This window comes from Stegostoma tigrinum, chromosome 29 (genome assembly GCF_030684315.1).
Source record: "Stegostoma tigrinum isolate sSteTig4 chromosome 29, sSteTig4.hap1, whole genome shotgun sequence".
NCBI classification, from domain to species: Eukaryota; Metazoa; Chordata; class Chondrichthyes; order Orectolobiformes; family Stegostomatidae; genus Stegostoma; species Stegostoma tigrinum.
In genome coordinates this window covers 16560113-16581334 of record NC_081382.1, presented here as the reverse complement: position 1 = coordinate 16581334, position 21222 = coordinate 16560113, and positions in this window count along the sequence as shown.

Sequence of the window (21222 nt, the reverse complement as noted above, 5' to 3'; positions counted from 1 at the left end):
CTGCTTAAAAATGGCAGAATGCATCACCTTATTTTCTACATTGCATTTAACATTGTGAAAATGTTCTAAGTAGTATGCTTGGAATCTTCAGTGAAAGGTTAACTGAAGGAGCTTAAAGTCATATATTTCTAACACAATATCCTCTGCCCTCCACAATCTGGGAAGTTCAATTTCTTTGTTCTTGGCTAGAGTTAAGATCTTGATTCCCAATTAAAGGTTCACTTTCTATTTGAAATCAACTCGCTCCTGTGCTGTTGCAATGTAGGAGAATGAGTACACAAAGAATGTTAGTGCATAATTTAAATAGCCCACCCAGTGCTAATGAATTCACTGGAAAACGTGTCAATCACCTTGTGGAGCACATGCCAACTGTAGCGTTGAGATTAGCTGCGTATAATTCACTGCACTGCACATAGCAGGCACACACACATATTCAAGATCCAAGAACAAATTTGGAGCCCAAGCATCATGATCAGAGTCTGAACACAGATTGCATTACTAACAAATTACTACAGGAGAAAAAAAGGCTTTTAATGTTGGCATTCTTATTTGGAATTAATTTCTCTTCAAGAACGGTAGCCCATCAAATTTACATAGGTCATAATTTTCTTCGTCCCTCAGTGGGTATAGACAATGTTGAAAATGTAGGAAAACATAACGAGAATAAAAAAATCTGACTCCCAAATCAAGATAAAGAAAAATCCGATTTTCTCTGTGAGGTTTAAATGGTGAGTTCTGAATCTTGTTAATAGGCGAGATTTTTGTCTCTATACAGTTCGGTCCCATTTTTGGTTAATATTGTGAAATTAGGTACAGCACTTGTGGATCGGAAGACAGGGTGTTAGAATTTACTTGTAAAATGATAGGGGGTGAGGTGGGGAAGAGTCTCTTTAAAAAATGATGTGTTTTTTTAGGGCTTGGAGATTTAAAAGTATGTCTGCAGGCAGCAGCAGATACCCAGAGAATTCTTGAAATTGAAACATTATACCAAAAGGCTACTCTGTTAGCAGCAGCATTCTTACTAAGACAACAGGTTTTTGAATTTAGCCAATTAATTTAAACCAGGCCCTAGATAACAGAGCACAATTTGATGAAAAAGGTGTTGAAGCATTTTTCATTTCCATTGAAAAATTGGCTAGCTAGGTGGACTGGCCAAGGGCTGTGTGGGTAAGGTTAATTCAGACTCAGTTGGTAGCCAGAGCTAGTGAGGTGTTTACAGCACTGTCAGAGGAGGCATTGGCAGGCTATGAAGGAGTAAAGCAAGCTATTTTGAGTGCCTACAAATTTGTACCAGAAGTATATAGACAACAGTTTAGCAATATGAGGAAGGAATTGGTTAGATTTAGGTCGAGTCTCAAAGAATTAAACATTGCAAATTCGATAGATAGGTGAGAGCATTAAAGATAGAAAAGACATATGAGGATCTTAGAGAGATTATTCTGTTGGTGGAGTTTAAAAATTCACTTTCTGAAATGATAATAACTCATGTTGAGGACAGAAAGTTAAATCAGCAAGAAGAGCTGCAGAGATGGCTGATGCATATGCATTCGTGCATAAATCAAAATCTAGCTTCCGAAAGCAAGTTCATTCCGTGAGGGATAGAAAAGTAGATCACACTGGGGAACATCAGCTTTCCTGCTCCTAAGATGCTGCTTGGCCTGCTGTGTTCAGCCAGCTCTACACTTTGTTCTCTCAGATTCTCCAGCATCTGCAGCTCCTATTATCTCTCACACTGGGAACAGTTTGCCTCATGAGAAACCCAAAGGGTGAAAAAGAGGCGAAAGGTGTCATGTGTTTTCACTGTAATAGAGAGGGACACACAAAGTCACAGTGCTGGTAGTTTAAGAGAGTTACTGGGAAAAAGGATGTGGGAAAAGGAGCTAAACCAGTGGGATGAGTTGAGATAGTGAAGGAACTCCCAAGAGATGCCAAGGAGCTACAGGAGATGGCACAGGCTAGTCATGGGCTAGATAGAAAGATAGTGCCCAATCTCTTCAAAGACTTCACCTGTGCAGGTCAGGTTTACTCAGCAAGAAAAGGGGGAGAAGGTGAAGAAGTTAAAATATTGAAAGATACAGGAGATGGTTAGTGTCTAATAGTAAGAGGAGAAAGTATTCACACTCCTTCTGAAATGTTATGTGAGTGCACTAATCTGTGGAATAAATGGAGAGAGATTTAGTACACAGTTCCCCTGTGTACAAAGAGGCTGGAAAGTCCAATCAAGACTGGGGAAGTGATAGTGGGAGTGATCGAAAGAGCTTCTATTCTTGAATGCGGTTTGTTTTTGGAAACAATCTAGCCGGACCAAAGGTGGGAGTGGCGCCCATAATAATGGCAAAGCCAAAAGACTTCTGGGGATCTGAAGAGTTAAAGGAAAAATATCCTGAATTTTTTCTGGACTGTATGGTGACAAGATCCCACAGTTACAAGTTAATGGAAGAAGGGAAAACCAAAGAGAAAGACAGAGGAATGGAGGTTCAGTTAGCTGACACCCTGTTCGATGAAATGGTAAAGGAAAAACTTAAGCAGGTAAAGGATCAGACAGATGTGTTTAGTTCTGAAAGACTAATGAAGTTACAACAAAAAAATGAGACAATAAAAGATTTATATCATCAAGCCTACTTGGAAAAGGAAGCAAAATGTATTCCAGAATGTAATTATGTTAAGGATGAAACCCTAAGGTGGAAATGGAAATCTTGGCAGGTTAGTATAGAGGAGAAATGGGCGGAAGTGCACCAGATTGTGTTTCCAGTACTATACAGACAAGAGGTATTGCTGGTAGCACAACAATTACCTGTAGGAGGTCATCTAGGAGTGAAGACGACTCAGGCTAAGATACAGAAGCATTTCCATTGGCCTGGATTACATAAAGATGTGGTTGAATTTTGCCGTACTTGATATATGTGTCAAATGTTTGGAAAGACACAGGCAATCAAACCAGCTCCTTTGATGCTAATTCCCACATTTGAAGAACCTTTTAATGCAAGTTATGATTAGTTGTGTAGATCTTCTCCCTGAAACCAAAAGTGGGAACTAGTATCTGCTAATCATGAGGGACATGTCTGCCGGATTTCTGGAAGCAATTCCATTAGGGAATATGAGGGCAAAAAAAAGATTGTGGAGGAATTGCTGGCTTTTTTTTACCTGATATGGACGACCCAGGGAAATGCAGTCAGACCAAGGGTCCCATTTTCCTGTCAAAATGTTTAAGGGGGTCATAAGTAGCTTAGCCAACACTTTAAATCAATTGCATAGCATCCTGAATCCCAGGCAGCATTGGAAAGGTGGCATCAGACACAAAAGACCATGCTAATGGCTTATTGCCAGGATTATGGAAATGATTAGGATAAATGTATCCCATTTATATTGTCTTCTATTAGAAATGCTGCAAATGAATTGGCTCAGTTTACTCCATTTGAATTGATATTTGGACACAGAGTAAGAGGCCCTTTAAAATTAATTAAGGAAAAATTGATAGCTCCGAAGCCAGAGACCTCATACTTAAATTATGTATCGAAGGTAAGAGAAAGATTAAACAGAGTAGACAACATTTGAAGGTTGTACAGCATCTAATGAAGCAAGAAGCAGAAATGAAATCTAAAACTTATATATTTTCCTGTGGGAATAAAGTATTGGTCTTGTTACCAGTGGTAGGAAATCCCTTCAAAGCAAGATTCAGTGGTCCCTCGCAGATTGAAAGGAAGTTAAGTCAGGTGAATTTTCTGGTAAAGATGCCAGGTAGGAAAAAATATGATCAGGTATGCCATATGAACATGCTGAAACCCTTCTAAGACAAGGAAAGAGAACGAGAGAAGCAGGTATTAGTTACTGCCACTCAGAGTGAGGAATAAAATCCAGATGATTTGGATTTTGATGTGTCTCAGAAAATGTTGAATAATGAGGAAGTCAAAAAAAAATGGCATAGAGCCATCTGTCTCAGGAACAGAGAACTTAATTGAAAGGGTTGTTGCAGCACTAGGAGGACATACGTAGAAACAGAGTGTGGGCGACTAATACCATAGTACATGAAGTTGAGTTGGGGGATCTTGTTCTGACTTAAAGAAAACCTTACAGGCTTAATCCTTTCAAAACAGCACAGGTACAGAAGGAAGTGGAGGCAATGCTCCAGGAAGACATCTTTGAGAAGAGTCAAAACAAGTGGAGTTTGCAGATCATGTTGGTTCCCAAACCTCAACAATTCTGCATAGATTATTGGAAGGTCTACCCAATTCCCACGCTGGAAGACTGTGTGGAAGAAGTTGGATAAACCACTTACATTATAAAATTGGACTTTGTGGTCATTGGCAAGTATCTTTGTCAGAGGGAATGAAAGAAGTTTCTGCGTTTCTAGCTCCAAATGGGCCGTATCAATTTAAAGTAATGCCCTTTGGAACGAAGACTACACCAGCCAATTTTCAAATACTTATGGACAGAGTTGTGGCAGGATTGACTAATTGTACCATTTATGTAGTTGACTTAATGATCCTTAGCCAGCCATGGACAGATTACATAGCACATTTGAAATGTCTTTGAGAGACTATGGAAGACAAAAGTTGGGCATGAACTTGGCCAAGACAGAATTTGCAAAATGGAAGAGACATTTTTAGGATACAACATCAGACATGGATTGATAACACCATGCAATGTGAAGACAACTGCCACCGAGAAGTTTCCAAGACCACCCTCAAAGAAAGAAGTGCTACGAGTTTTGAGACAGAGTGGGTTCTACAAGAAATTTTTTACCAAACTTTAGTAGCATGGTGGCACCGTTGATGAATTTGTTAAAGAAGCACACAAAATTCCAATGGACAGAACAATGCCAGAAGGCATATCAGAATTTAAAAGCAGTATTAACCACTGCACCTGATTTAGTCACACCCAATTTTTTGAAACCCTTTAAAGTGCAAGCTATATAGGTGTTAGAGCTGTGTTGCTACAGGAGGATGATCGTGGAATTGAAAGGCCAGTCAGATATTTTTCAAAGAAACTCAATACCCAACCATTGAAAAAGCGTGGCTGAGTTTGGTACCAGACCTTACAACATTTTATTGTGTATGTTGCAAACAATGTATCAGAGACGATTGTGTGCGCTGATCACAACACTTTGACCTTTGTGGAAATATTTAAAGGCAAGAACAGCAGACTATTTTATTGGAGTCTTATGTTACATGTATTTAATTTATAGATTGTACATGTCGTGAAAATGTTATTGCTGATGCATTATCACAGGTTTAACAAAAAAATGTGTATATAAGATAGGAATGATAGATTTCAATGTTACATACGCATATATAGAATTAGTGTGAAATGTGCAACTCTAGATTAATGACCTATGTATCTTGTAAAAATGACGCTAAGATTTAGAAGAAAAGAATGGAGCCATCTTTTCATCATGGTGGTTCAATTTTTCTTAAGGGGCAAAGAGTTTCAAAGTTGGGTACAGTACTTATGGATTAGAAGGCAGGGTGTGAGAAATTGTTTGATAGCGGAGAAGAGTGAGTGATCCTATTAAAAGATGATGTCTTTTTTCTAGGTTTGGAGATTTTTAAAAAATGTCTGCAGACGGCAGCAGATACACAGAGTTCTTGAAATTAAAACATTATATCAAAAGACTATTCTGTTAGCTGGCAAAGCAGCATTTTTAGCAAGGCAACCGGCTTTTGACTTTAGCCAATTAATTTAAACTGGGCCCAAGCCGTAACAGAAAGAATCACTGGCTCTCACAGAAATCTCTACAGTCTCAGAGAAAACATGATCTAAATAATGGTACTGCAGCATTCCTAACTAATATTCCTGACAAAAATTCAATGGAGGAAGGCGTTCCTGAGTGAAGGACAGCAGAGAAGGCAAAGAACATTGCGGAAGTCTTATCCTAACATTAATTTTGAGACACTAAGTTTTAATTTTGTTTTCTTTTCTTTTATAAGTGGGATTTATATATATTGGAACAACATACCATTAGAATTCTACTTTGTTCAGGCATAGTTAGTAGTTAGAGGGAATTGTTCAGTTTCTTAATAGTTCTGTTAATTTGTTAACTGTTAAAGTTGGATAAATAAGTTGTTACTTGTTGATTGTAGAGTGTCTGTCAGGAGTTCATCTCATTTCATTTCCCTTCTGTAACAGAACTGGAGGTGAGAGGCAGGTTATACCACTTTTCACTTTTACATTAACACATTACAAGGTGAGCTGAGCTTCTTTGTGGTTTTCGGCTTTAATCATCAGAGTGGTTCAACCAACTCCTTGTAAGCTCACCTTATTTCTATGCAATGCACAACTCTCCCAGGCATTGGAAAGAAAATATATGGCACCGATTCATAATTTGAAATTTGGGACAGCTTACCCAGTGGAAGTAACTCATCAGTTGCTTCTTTGGGCCTCTAACTTAAAGCCCATTGACTGAAATCATATAGTATGCTCCAAAGGCAATGGCCATCTACACCCTTCAGCCATGGAATTTGACATTGGCAAAAGACCAGCCTCACTCCATCACCATGGTTGATCTCAGACTAACTCAAAACTTATTTCAGACCTCCTCACTGCATTTGGAACTCACAGTGACCGTAAATTTCAATGGTCCTCCAAGGTTGCTCTGCATGCAAGAATGCACCATCATGCTCACACAGAATACATTCTATGTCTCATTGTGTCCACTCACTTTGTATTTATTTGGATGCTAACAACATTCCTGGTTTTACTCACTTTTTAGATTGTCATAGTTCCTAACACTGAACAGTTAAGGGAGTGGTTGATATGTAATGTGCTACATCAGTATCGTACCTACAGCATGTCCCAGCAGGTTACATGTCAGCATGTAGAACAACCAAATATCTGCATCTAAAAGGCAAAGAGGGCAGTCCTTAGTGGAATGAACAAGGGGACTACTGTCAGTCATGGATTGCTGTAATACTCAGTTCACAGTATTGTTTGATCTCTACCCCAATGGTTGAGCACAGTCTGTCAGAAAATTGGTGCAACAGTTTTTGACAATCTGTATCCTTGCAGTCCAGCGGCTAGACCTCCAATTCAGGTACAACCTGTCTGGGGATAACAGGTAAGGCAGTCTGAGACATCAGCATTGGGCTTTGGGCCATGCTTTGTTGGGGTTGCACGGACAAATCAGTCCAAGGAGCTGGTCAGCAAACTTCAAAAGAGAGCATTGTTGGGGGATGGTCATCAGGGCCAGTCAATGGTGGGAAACCCAAGATTATGGAATTGTAGCATTAAACTGTGATGCCGAAGTAATGATGACAGTATTAGGAGACATCTCCTACTATTAAATGTGGGATCTGACACAGTTTGGAAGAGCGCATGGTATTTTGGTGCATGTGGTGGGGAGGGGCTATGGAGGAAGTGTTTACACATCCCCACCATTGTGGCTTCAATGGGCATTGGATAACCATAATGGGTAATATGACAATAAGCCAAGTATGGAGGGGGAACAACTGGGGATATTAGCAGTAAAATGAAACATTGGACGGGAATATGGGGAGCCTGAGGGCTGGTGGAATAGCAACACAAAATAGGTGTATAATGTTCAATTAATAAATTGTGAATAGACCTCTAGTTAGCCTGAAACAGGGAACAATTTGTTATATGGCTGTAGAATTTTACAGTTGGTCCTCGACTGACCTAAGATCTGCTCCAAGTCACCTGACCCACCCTCTTAAAGGGGCAAGCACCCCCAAATACATACGTAAAATACATACGTAAAAAGGTGTAATCTTGACTATCAGGTGGAACAGGGTCTCACTCACATAGTGTGGCCTGAATAGTGAGTGTCATCTTCAACCAAACCTCGATTGTTCAATCAAGATGAAAAATGACTGCTATCCTATTGCAATGGGCGAAGTAACTATCATTTATATGTGGTCTGCAGGGGTGGGGTCTATATGTTTGTGCAATGAGCCAAATTTAGATGGTCGTTAGGCTGTGGTCATCAGCCGTTCTTGAATGAATGGGTGCTGCCTTGTTAGACAGATTGAATCTTTGCCTCCAGAGAAATCCTGACACACAGACACATTAATGAGAAGAGCACTGAGATCAAAGGTGAAGTCATAAGTCTTCATTACACACAAAAAATGGTTGAAGAATTCCTAAAATCTGGAGTTATTCAGGATTCTGCTCAGCGGTGTGCAATCCCTTGCCAATGTCTATCTCCTGTGCGATATATGAAGAGGCTGCTTAACTATGACATGGTAGTCATGCAGCCAGCTCCTACCAACTAAACTGTCAGTCAGGCGTGTGACAATTGAAAGCGCTAATGCATTTACTAATGCAAAGTTGTATTTACAATTAGGTTACCTTTGTTATCTTAGAGCACCGTTTCTTTCTCTCCCGCTATGTCTAGGTCCAGTCTTGTGATGAATTGGAGGGGGACCCTGCTCTGGAGTAAGCACTGCAGGCCTGGAAGGTAAGGATGGATGACTATCCCAGGCCCCTTTGTGACTAGAGGGCTCGGAAATGCTGACTGCGTCCTGCCCAGTTATAGACTCAGTTTCTCTCACTAGAACTTTAAGTGTTGGGGAATCACAGGCAAAGCAGAGATGGACAACCTTAATAGCTTTGCAGTGTCCTCTGAGGAATCTTCTGTGTGACCTGTGTGAGGTTCCTTCTCTGTAGAGTGCAAATTGACTCCTGTATTTCATCAAGCTACAACCGTGAGCAATCCTTGAAGTATATTGGGACATTTTAAAGACTAGAAAAGATGTTACATTTAATGTAAGTTTGTTTCTTTTTCACTTCAAATTGTTTTCTCATCTAGCGAAGCTGTTCTTGAGGGGCATAGACTAATTGCTTATGTATATAGCACATAGCAGAATTTTTCTGAAATAACTGCACAGAGGCCAGTATCCAGCCACCCAGTCACCTTTTATTTATTTGTGCGCAGTCCACTGGCTGTGACAAGCCAGTTCAACGTTGGTCCCCTCAAGTGAGGAGATTCTAAATCCCCTGTTTATATTGGTCAGCCAGAGCTTCCTAATTGGCCCAGGTTAACAACCACAATCAAGAGTCTCATAGTCAATGAGATCCACCTAGTTCTAATCAATGCACTTTCCCTGACAATACAGTGGATCAATTTATTGCTCAGCATGGAACTTCGTTTTTCAGAATGTTTTTTGGACTGTGCCTAGATGGTAGAATAGGGACACGGTAGCAAGATAGAGTTACTTTATTGATGGAGTAAGAATTAACTTGCTTGCTAGCCCATTGCAAATTAAAAAGAAGAAAAATGAAATGCTTGTATTTATGCAATACATTTCAAACCAAGAAACATCCCAAAGTAATGACTATACTTTGAACCAATTTCAATGCAAGCAAATGTAAAAGTTGCATGCTGAGTGGAACTGGGCCGAGAAATCATGCGTTTTAATGGTTTAAATAGCTGGTCAATGTTTACCGTCTAGTCTAACCAATAAAAAGTTGCTACTAGGGTGAGGAACTGGAACGCTCTCAGCCATAACCCAGCAGGAGCTGGCACACTCAAGAGGGGAAGGAAGAACAATGAGGATTAAACTAAACTGTATTTCTTTAAATGGAAATACGGTATTAGTGTGGGAGCGTTAACATCAATGCTAGGATACAGTAGGAATTTCTTCTAAATAGTGAATGGGAATGCTATTATATCCAAACTAAAATAGTGATCATGTTTCATATTCCAACAATAACTACTACAAAAGTCATCAAGTCACTGGATCTAGTAAAGTCAAGTGAAAATATCACACCTATATTAAAATTAAAATTTTTAATGTTAAGAACTGATTATGAATCAAAATATTTGGTAAATTTTCTCCAGCAAAAGTATTATGCAGGTCGTTCCTTACTTCCCCCAAAATATGACTTGTCACAAAATTCAAAGCACTTGGTGCTTCATACAAAGTAACAGGAGTGAGGTCAGAGGACTTTTTTTCACGGATGTGATAAATCAAGTCAATATTGCTCAATATGAAATATGCTTGGCTTTTGAATCATTTAGCACATTGATATTTTTACAATGTAATAAAAGGATCATAAAACCCGGCAAACATTAAAAATTCCATATAAATTCAACGTGAAACATCCAACACAAACAATGATAATTTCTTAGAAGTTTATGAAAAACAACACAATGTTCCAGTATTTTTAAAAAAAACAATAGTGTTGTGGTCACAGTAATGAGCATCTGCAAGGTCATTCCTGGAAACATTAAAAAACTGACATGTAAAAATATTTTCCATTTGATGGGTTTCTTCATTCTGATTTTCGTTTCAGTGGTGAATTGTTCCATTTTGGTTGAAATGCTAGCCTATCACAGCTTATCTTTGCTGGAAACATTTCAGCACTTGGTTTAAAATTCAATGCTTGACAAAGGAGCAGAGTGACAATTAAAGAATAAATGTCGGCAATCTTTTTTAAAAAAAAAATAAGCAGAGCTAACAGTAATTTCCATTAGAATCAACCTGGAAGCAAAGTTCAATTTTTATTCCCATTGGAAAATGATGGCTTTCATTTTGGGAGGTTAAACTTAATGAAAATTAGCTAAGTATCAAATTTGGTATGTTTCAAAGTCAGTTTCTCTCTCCACAAATGCCTGGGAGATTTCTCACTCTATTTTCCAAAATTCACCTCATTATCAATGCACCATGTTGCTATGGCAATCTGCTCATCACATTTCCCTCTCACCACAGGCAACATACCACTCACTGCTGAAACCTTCTGGAATCCCTGGTGCGGGTGCAATATATAGAACATACCCATGTGCCTAGTCAGAGGCATAGAAACGTGCAGCACAGAAACTTACCCTTTGCTCCAACTCGTCCATTACAGAACTGTCCTGAATATGATTGACAGCAGAAAATTGGCACCTTGCATTGCCAACAAGAACCTGGAAGGTGGTGCAGCAGAGAGCTATCCTCTATCCTCAGTATCAGAGGAGAACACACCACCTCATCTTCTCAGCCTACCCATCCATAGTTGCTCTTGAGCAGGAGATGGTAAGCTACCTTCTTCAAATGCTGCAGCTCATCCCTGTAGATACAAGCACAATGCCTGTATGGAGGGAATTCCAGGATTGTTATCCAGTGACAGTGAAGGAGCAGCAACCTTTTTCCGAGTCATGATGGCGAGTGACTTGGAGGGGAATTTGCAGATGATAGTGTTCCCATGTGTATGCTGCTTTTGTTCTTCCAGATGGAAGTGTTTAGGGTTAGCATTATGGTTAGAGTTTGGATGATACTTGACAAGGAGCCTTGCTGAATTTCTGCAGTGTTTCTCATAAACGTCACACACTGCTACCGAGTGCCAATGGTGGAGGGAGTGGATGTTTGTGAATGTGATACCAATCAAGACAGCCATTTTGTCCTGCATGGGGTCATGCATCTTGAGTGTTGTTGGTGCTGCATCCATCCAGGCCAATGTGGATATTCCAACACACCCCTGACCTGTGCCTTGTAGATGATAGATAGGCTTTGGAGAGTCTAGAGGTGAGGTACTTGCTGCAAGATTCATACCACATGTAGCCACAGTATTTACATGGCTAATCCAGTTCAGTTTCTGGTCAATGGTAACTCCCAGGATTTTGATGGAGAGCGATTCGGTGATGGTGCTAGCATTGAATGAGAAAAGGTAATGGTTAGATTGGACATGCCAATTACCTGGCATTTTTATAGTGTGAAGTGTTACTTGCTACTTGTCAGCCCAAATTTGGATATGGCCCAGATCTTGTGGCATTTGAACATGGACTGATTCAGTATCTGAAGAGCTGTGAATGGTGCTCAACATCGTAAAATCAGAAATGGGGATATTTACCAATAACTGCGCAGTGGAGGAAAGTCATTGTTGAAAGAATTAAAGATATTTCTCAGAGAACACTACTTTGAGGAACTCTGGTAGAGATGCCTTGGAATAAAGATGACTAACCTCCAAACAACTGCAAGCATCTTCCTTTGTGCCAGGTGTGACTTCAACCAGTGGGCAGTTTTCCACAATTCCTATTGTCTCTAGTTTTGCCGGGGCTGCTTGATATTACATGTTCAAATGTGACCTTGAAGTCAAGGGCAGTCACTCTTACCTCACCTTTGGATGTCAGCTCATTTGTCCATGTTTAACCAAGACTGTAGTGAGGACAGGTACTGAGTGTTCTGGGGGACATCAAACTGAGCATCGATGACCAGGTTATTGCTAAGAAACTGCTGTTTGATAGCACTTACAAGGACAATTTCCATCACGTTACTAATGATTATGCCTGGACTGATGGATGGTAATTGGTCAGGTTGGATTTATCCTGCTTTGTGTGTACAGGACATGCCTGGATGGTTTTCCACATGGTCAAGGAGATGGCAGTGTTGTCTCTGTACTGGAAAAGCATTGGAAATTCTAGAGCATGTCACTTGTACTACTGCCAGAATTCTGTCAGAGCTCATAGCCTTGCAGGTGATTCATTTGGGTAGAGGATTGGGGAATGGGGATTGTAGGAACGATCAGCAGGTGGGTTCCTTAGCCATATTTCACCTTAGCAAGTCCCCTAGCTTGCACAGCCCTTTGTAGCATCCTGAGGTTGTGAAAGGTCCTTCCTGTTCTTCTTCAAAATCAAAGGACAATCCACAATGCTTCTAACTGGCGGTCTGAACCTTTGTCAATCTAATTCTTATTTAATCTTGGTACTTGACCAGTTATTTTTATACACTGCTTCAATCACTGCAACAGGACAATGCTCATCAATTCTATACTATGGTTTCACATTACTCTAGCAGTCACACACAATGCATTTATTCACAACTCCTAATTCACCCACTTAAATCAACTTAAAGGCAAGTTGGTGACACAACAGGAATGTCATCGGATTAGTACACTGGAACCCCCAAGTTGCTGTTCTGGGGACCTAGGTCTGAATCCTACAATGGCAGATGGTTTTTTAAAAAAAAAATCAATGGAAGAGAAAAACATCTGGAAGAAAGCACTGTTAGTTGTCATTAAAACCCATCTAGTTTGCTAACGTCTTTTAGGGAAGGAAATTGGTCATCCTTATCTGAACCTACATGTGACTCCAGACCCACAGCAATGTTATTGACATTTTACTGCCTTCTGGCCAATTAATGATGAGCAATAAATGCTGGCCTATCTAGTGACGCCTACATCTCATGTGGCATTTTAGAAAAAGATGTGGTAAATAGCTCTTCGAAATCGAATTGTTATGAATGAAATAGTCAGAAATGCCAAGCATTAACAAATCCTTGTGCACCTGATAAGAATCTATTTTGATACAGTAGCTATAAAAATAATGTCCAATGTTTCCTAGGGGATAGTCCTCAAATTTCAGCCAAAATCAGTTTGTCTTTGCCAAGTTCATCACAAGACAGAGAAATTATACAGATCTCTGACAAAGAACATTGACTCAGAGCAGTCTTCACAGTGCAGGATCTAAGTTCACAGCCATTATTATCTTTTTCTATTTTTAACACGAAAGAAAGGATGACAAACAGAAGTATCAAAAAGCAGAAAAACCACGCACAAGATGCAGATGGGATAAGTAATGTGTTGGCACAATATCTGTTATGCTAACTTACAATGTTGACAGATTTTAGTGAAAAGATATAGTAGAGACATGCCCAATACTAAATGGCAGACTGTATTATCACCTGGTAGAATGCCAAAAGTTTGAAGGATACCTTAAAGTAAACTTTGTTAACATTGTAAGGATGAAAGTTCAGATGAATATGCAAGATATGTTGGGAAAATAACATTTTGCTGTTTAGTAAGCAGCAGCTGGAATATGTTAACAGGGAAAATAGAAATACAGCAGTTTTTTTCCCCCAAGAAGCTGAAATATCACATGGGCAGCTATTTTATGTTTACTTTCAAGATTCACCTGATAATGTACACATTAGTACCCAGCAGGGTAATGAACGTCTGCGGAAAAACAACGAACCAGCTCAGCGAACCAACCAACCGTAACACACGATACCCGTATCAGACTCAATGTTAACTCTGTTCCTGCACAGAGGTTGCCAGGCCTGTTTGGTTGCTCCAGTTCATTTGTTGCTCCTGTTTGTTTCAGATTTCTAGCATCCACACTATTTTGCTTCAATTTTAAAATATGCACAATCCTCACCTATTAAGTTAGCACCTTGCACGCAGCAAAATATCCTGTGGCTTTTCAGAGGCAGTTTATTAGGAGCACATAACGGCAGGTGACTAAAAGTTTTGTTATGGGTGATAATCTTTGGATCACTGATTGAGCCATGTGCAAATTACTGAAGGGTAAATAAGATTCAGGGGGTAAATACATGGTCAAAGTTTGGTGTGTGGGAAATGGGCTACAATTCATGGAGAATTGATAGCAGTATTGAGGAAAGACAAAGTTGCTCCTTTGGGACAGATTCCATTTGAACCATGCTGAGCTGGTGAGTCAGGTTGAGGATTCGCAGGAAGGTCTTTAATTTATTTAGTAGGGGGAAGGGTTCAATTGAAGGGAGATTTTAAAAGAAAACAAAAAGAAACAAACAAGTAGAGGTGCAGGGTATTTAAGAGATGAATGATAATCAAAAAAAAGTGATAGGGAGGGGTCAAAAATACACACAGAAGAGTGGGGAGCAGAAATTAGAAACAGAATATGTGTTATGACCCCAGAAGATATGATTACCAAATAAGTCAGAACCCAGACAGGAACCTGCCTTGTTGAAATATAATTTTATTTGTTTTTACTCTCGCTGAAATAGAAGGACACAAAGTGGCAGATTTTGATTTAACAAGAAAACACAAGCTTATTACAAAAGACACTAAATCAGAAGTTGCTAGAAAATCTCAGCAGGCCTGACAGCATCTGTGAAAGAAGAAGAAGATCAGAGTTAACATTTTGGGTCTGGTGATCCTGAGGAAGATTATTTTCTTCACAGGCGCTGCCAGAGCTGAGCTTTCCCAGCAACTTCTGTTTTTGTTCCTGATTTACAGCATCCACAATTGTTTCAGTTCTTATTACAAAAGAGACGATTTTAAAATAAAATAACCCAAACTATCTACTTACAGGACAAATTCAAATGAATTAAAATCACTGGGGTATGATCCCAAAAGACTCCTTTATAAATTTGAAAGAAACTAAACAATTTTTTTTATCATGCTAAGACCACCCTGGTACAGTACCCAAATCATCATGCATACAACACTTACACCAGTCTCCCTGCATGTAACAATTCAGTGAGGCTAAGTGTCTGTGGTCTTCATCTGTTAAACAAGAGCAGAAATCACTTCTTTGTGGAGCTATCATACACTCTAGCTTCTCTGCATTTAGCTTAAACCACTTCCATGTGGCAAACACTACATGTTTTCTGTATGTTTGATTGTGGATTAGAATGGGGAACGAATGGTTTTAGACATCAAAGACTGTTGAAGGATTCCTGTTTATTTCGCTCTTTGTATAAGCCTTAATAGAAGCCTGGTTTACAAAACAGTTGGAGCCAAGCATTGTGTACAAATGGGCCTTTGGCTGGCAACAGGAGCTGATTGGTCTGTGGACTAATGACAAGTTATCAATGACAAAGGCCTTCTGCCTGCCATCAATTAGGTGATTGGCTCCCAGATAGCTGAACAGCTTAGGGTGGGTAAATTTATCTTTTGGTAGAAACCATTGAACGACAAGGATTTGATTTGCTCCACACTAAAAACAAAATCTCAAGCCTGAAGATAATGAGTTCTGTCCCTGAACACAGTTTCTTTAAACAATGGCTCTTAATGAGTCAAGCATTAACTCATGCTGTATAAGCATGAGCCAGCCACTCTGAACCTTCTACAAGCAAGTGGAAATGTCTGGAGAAGGAGAATCAAGGAGCAGCACATTCTGCCAGTCTGAAAGGATCATCGGGTCACCCTGTGAAGATGTAACTGCCTTCCCAATCTTTCCTTCCACGTATAACACCCCTATTTCTGTGTCTCTGCATGTATCCAGGGAAAGGTAGTTTATGAGGGAAATAGAGTTTTAACTAGAGTAATATATTGACAGTTCTTAATTGTTTACTTGTGGCTAGAATCTATTTATCTGGAATAAGTGGTGATTTGTATTCAGTGTAGAAACCTGGCCCATGCTTCCTGCCTGCCTAGTTCTAATGGACATTGTGGAATTTTGCTTACTTCTTAAAGTTGTTCACTTTGTGATACCGGTGGAGCAGTGGGGCTAAATTTCTAAACGACTACACAGTGAGGCATAACAGGGTCTTTTATCCCATCTGGAACCAACACTAACTCTTCACACTAAACATTGAAATTACCGTAATTTCTCCTTTCAGGAGAACTGCTTTAGATCTTCACAGGAATAAAAATAGTACCTAACGTTAAAAGTAAAATTAGCAATCTCTCAGTTTTTTAAAAATTATTTATTCATAGGATTAGGGTACTGTTGGCTAGGCCAGCACTTCTTGCCCACCCCTAAATGCCCAGAGGGCAGTTGAGTGTCAACCACATTGCTGTGGGTCTGGACTCACACGGAGGCCAGACCAGGTAAGGATGGCAGTTTCCTTTCCTAAAGGACATTAGTGAACCAGATGGCTTTTTCTTGACAATTGACAATAAATTCACAGTCATCATTAGATCCTTATTTCCAGCCTTTTATTGAACTCAAATTCCACCATCTGCCATGGACAGGATTTGAACGCAGGCCCCCAGAGCGTTATCTGGGCCTCTGGATTTACAGTCCAGTGATAATACCAGTAAGCCATCGCCTCCCACAAGCCTAGCAAAATTGACTCCAGAACTCACTAACAAACCTTTGAGGCCCCATTATTTGTCATGCTGGGTCACAGATCTCATCTGAAGACCAACAGTCCAGTCCTCATTCAATACTGGACTACAAATGACAACGTGAATTTTAAGCTCAAGATTCCGGACTGTGACTTGAACCTACAGTCTACTTGAGAGATGAGTGTACTACCAACAGAACCATGACTAACGCTTATTCTGGCACACCTGACAGCAGTTACATTTCTAAACTATTTCCTTCCTTCAGCCGATTTTTCAAAGACCCAAGCAGTTCAGGAGTCATGTTCTGCACAGTATTCTAACATTTCTTTATGTACATTTCCCAAATCCCTGAATTTAAATTTAGCTCATTTTCATGCAGCTCTTCCCAGTATCAATAAAACAATATTCACTGATTAACCAGGGATCTAGTCCACACTGACAGTATTCTGTAGCCAAAAATAAATGCTTCTGGCTCAGTCAGAATTTTATTAATTTGATGCCATACGCTCAATGCTGCCTATTCTCACTTTTGCTGAAATAGCTAATGACATATTAAAGTCACAATTTATTCAGTGTGTGCTAGTTGGACAGTAAATGCTTGTTTATACTGTATATAAAAACTGTGAGCATTTACACCACAATGAACTAGTTAACAAGAGAAAGTTTATTTGATGCCTTATTTGCCATCATTTGGTAAAAGCTTGATCAAACACTTACTTATATCAGTTCCAAATCAATGATGTCAAACACACGATTAGATTGATCAGAACACTTCAACTTACAAATGCACCACTTAGTTTAAAAGAGGAAAGAAACAGACGTTATGCACAACAATAAATAAAAATGGAAGGAGAGCAGATTTCTGTTTAATATGGCTGAAATGTGAAGAGTTAATTAGACAACTCAATGCTGACTGCTAGAGCTGTGCTCTTAAAAAAGGTGCTCTAGTCAATTCCTACAATGTGGAGATAATAATGCTCTATCCATGAACAAACAACAAATCAGAAAGTCACTGATTTCCAGAGCTGTCTGCCCCATGAGCTCTGCTATCAGCTGGAAGTACAAGATTCTCAAAGTAACACCATGATTTTTACAGGACTGATTTGAGGATAAACCTGGCAATAATACAGTTATTCTATTTTAACGGAGGCGTTTGCTTCATTAGAATAAAAGGGTAAAATGGTTCACTAAAATAGCAGGTGGTGATCCTTACCTATTCTTTCCCTTGAACAGGCTAAAGCTTTTAACTCTGTGATTACTTAAAATAAAATAAAAATTTATGCAAGGTGACAAATGCTGAGGAACTAAGTTGAAATAAATCCCAGCAATTAAATAAATAAAGATATAATGTTTTCTCTCTCTTTCTTTACTACCTTTGATCTGTACACCCTTGCTTACTATTATCTGCCTGTACTTCTCATAAACAAAGCTTTTCACTGTACTCTGGTACACTTGACAATAATCAATCAAGCAATCAATGTGAACATTATACATAATATTTCAGCAACATGTGGAAGCAGAACAATAGTGTATCACAAGATAGTAAAGACATGTTTTCAATCAGAAATCAAGTCTAATGATTTTGGTAGTTTACAGGTATAGTCAACAATGGAAGCAATACTAAAGCATAGGCAATAGCAATTTATGTGTAATTTTATCATAAAAGCTCCATTGATACAAGAATAATACATAATGGTAAACAAATAGGTCATGGAATTCAGATATAACACGGTATGAAGCTGAATGAACGCAGCAGGCCAAGCAGCATCAGAGGAGCAGGAAAGTTTGACATTTCGGGTCGAGAGCTTTCTTCAGAAATGGGGGAAGGGAAGGGGATTCTGAAATAAATAGGGAGACGGAGGAGGCGTATAGAAGATGGATAACGGAGAAGATGGGTTAGCGGAGACAGACAGGTCAATGAGGCAGGGTTAGAGCCAGTGAAGGTGAACATAGTTGGGGAGTTAAGGAGGGGTTAGGTGAGACCAGGGAGGATGGACAGGTCAACGAGGCGGGATGAGGTTAGTGGGTAGGAGATGAGGTGGGAGGAATGGTTAGGGAGGCGGGTACTAGCTGGACTGGTTTTGGGATGTGGTCTGGGGAGAGGAGATTTTGAAGCTTGTGAAGTCCAATTTGATATCCTTGGACTACAGGGTTCCCAAGCAAAATATGAGGTGTTGTTCCTGCAGCTTTCGGGTGGCGTCATTGCGGCAATGCAGGAGGCCCAGGATGGACATGTCATTCGAGGAGTGGGTGGGGGTGTGGGATTTGAAATGGTTCACGACTGGGAGGTGTAGTTGTTTGTCATGAACTGAGTGTAGACGTTCTGCAAAGCAGCCCTCGAGCCTCCGCTTGGTTTCACCGATGTAGAGGAGGCCACAACGGGAACAACGGATATACTGTATTACATTAACAGCTGTGCAGGTGAACATCTGTTTGACGTGAAAATTCTTAGGGCCTGAAATGGGGGTGAGGGGGGTAGGTTTAGAGGCAGGTGTAGCACTTACTTCGTTTGCAGGGAAAAGTGCCGGGGCTGGTGGGGCTGGAGGGGAGTGTGGAGCGGACAAGGGAGTCACGGGCAGAGTGTTTCCTCCGGAAAACACAAAAGGGTGGAGTGGGAAAGATGTCTTTGGTGATGGGGTCAGATTGCAGATGGCGGAAATGTCAGAGGATGATGCATCAGATTTGGAGGTTGGTGGGGTGGTAAATTAGGATGAGGGGGATTCTGTTTTGGTTATTATTGCAGATAGTGGGTGTGAGGGATGAGTTGCGGGAAATGTGGGAGACATGGTCGAGGGCAATTTTGATCACTGTGGAGGCGATGTTGCGGTTCTTGAAAAAAGAGAGGACATCTGGGACACTTGGGAGTGGAATGCCTCATCTCGGGAGCAGATGTGGTGGAGATGAAGGAATTGGGAATAGAGCATGGCCTTTTTACAGGGTAAAAGGAGAAATATTCTAGGTAGTTGTCAGAGTCAGTAGGCTTAAAATGGATATCGGTTTCCAGGTGGATGCCAGAGATCGAGACAGACAGGTCCACGAAGGAGACAGACGTGTCAGAGATGGCCCAGGTAAACTTAAGGTTGGGGTGGAACGTACTAGTGAAGTGGATAAACTGTTCAAGCTCCTCGTGGGAGCACAAGATGGCATAGATACATTCAATGTAATGGAGAAAGAGGTGGGGGTTGGGGCCAGTATAGCTTTGGAAGAGGGATTGTTCCACATGTCCTACAAAGAGACAGGCATAGCTTGGGCCCATACGGGTACCATGGCCACCCCCTTTGTCTATAGGAAGTGGGAGGAATTAAAGGAGAGGTTGTTGAGGGTGATGACCTGCCCATCCTCCCTGGACTGACCTATTCCCTCCCTAACTCCCCACCTATATTCACCTTCACTGGCTCTAACCCCACCTCATTGCTTTGTCTGTTTCCTCTCACCCTATCTTCTCCTTTATCAATTTTCTATCCACTCCCCCCCACCATTTTGTCTCCCTATTTATTTCAGAATCCCTTCCCCTCTGACATTTCTGAAGAAGGGTCTCAACCTGAAATGTCAAACTTTCCTACTCCTCTGACGCTGCTTGGCCTGCTGTGTTCATCCAGCTTCACACTGTTTTATCTCAGATTCTCCAGCTTCAGCAGTTCCTACTATCTCTGCACATGGAATTCAGTTTAGCAGAAGGCAAAAAGTAGTTATGTCACAGATTGTACATGTTTTTATTTCATTTTGAACAAAAGCAATTATTAACGGTTGTCAAAATCATAGCAGACCTGCACTTTTAGTGATTTGTATCAACACAAGAATGATAGACAAATAAAGCCAAATTCATGTTCCAAAGTGCTTTACAGGCAATGCAGCCATGACAGTTGTAATGCAGGAAATTTAGAAGCCAATTTGCTTGCTATATTTAGAATCTTGTTGCATTGTGGTAGTGATAATATGCTTTATTACCATTAATTGAAAGATAAACACTGATCATAAGGTCAGGAAAGACTCTTATTTTTTCTGGGATTGTCTTAAGCAAAAGTTAAACAGGTTCGGACTCGATTTATTGGACTTTAGAAGAATTAGAAACATAGAAGATTATTACTTGACAGGGTAAATGCTGAAAGGCTGTGTCAGCTCATGGAAGAGTATAGGACCAGGAGGCATGACTCAGAAAAAATTTAAAACTGAGAGAAACCTCATCTGAGAGAAGGCTCAGTGTATTTGGAACACCTTACCCGAGCAAGCTGCGTACATTCAAGGCTGAGAAAGATAGGCTCTTGATCAGTAGGGGAATTAAGGGTCACAGGGAAAGGGCAGAAGAGTGATAGGTCAAATCAGCCATGATCCTACTGAATGATGGAACAGATTCAAAGGGATGAATGGTCTACTCCTGGTCCAAATGCTTTTTGCCTTGTGCATTTCTTTAAATTAGAACTATCGTGGGATCTTTTCCATCTACCTGAGAGATATTTAATGTTTTCAACTGAAAGACAGCTTCTTTGACACTGCTGCACTGAAGTTTCAGCCTAG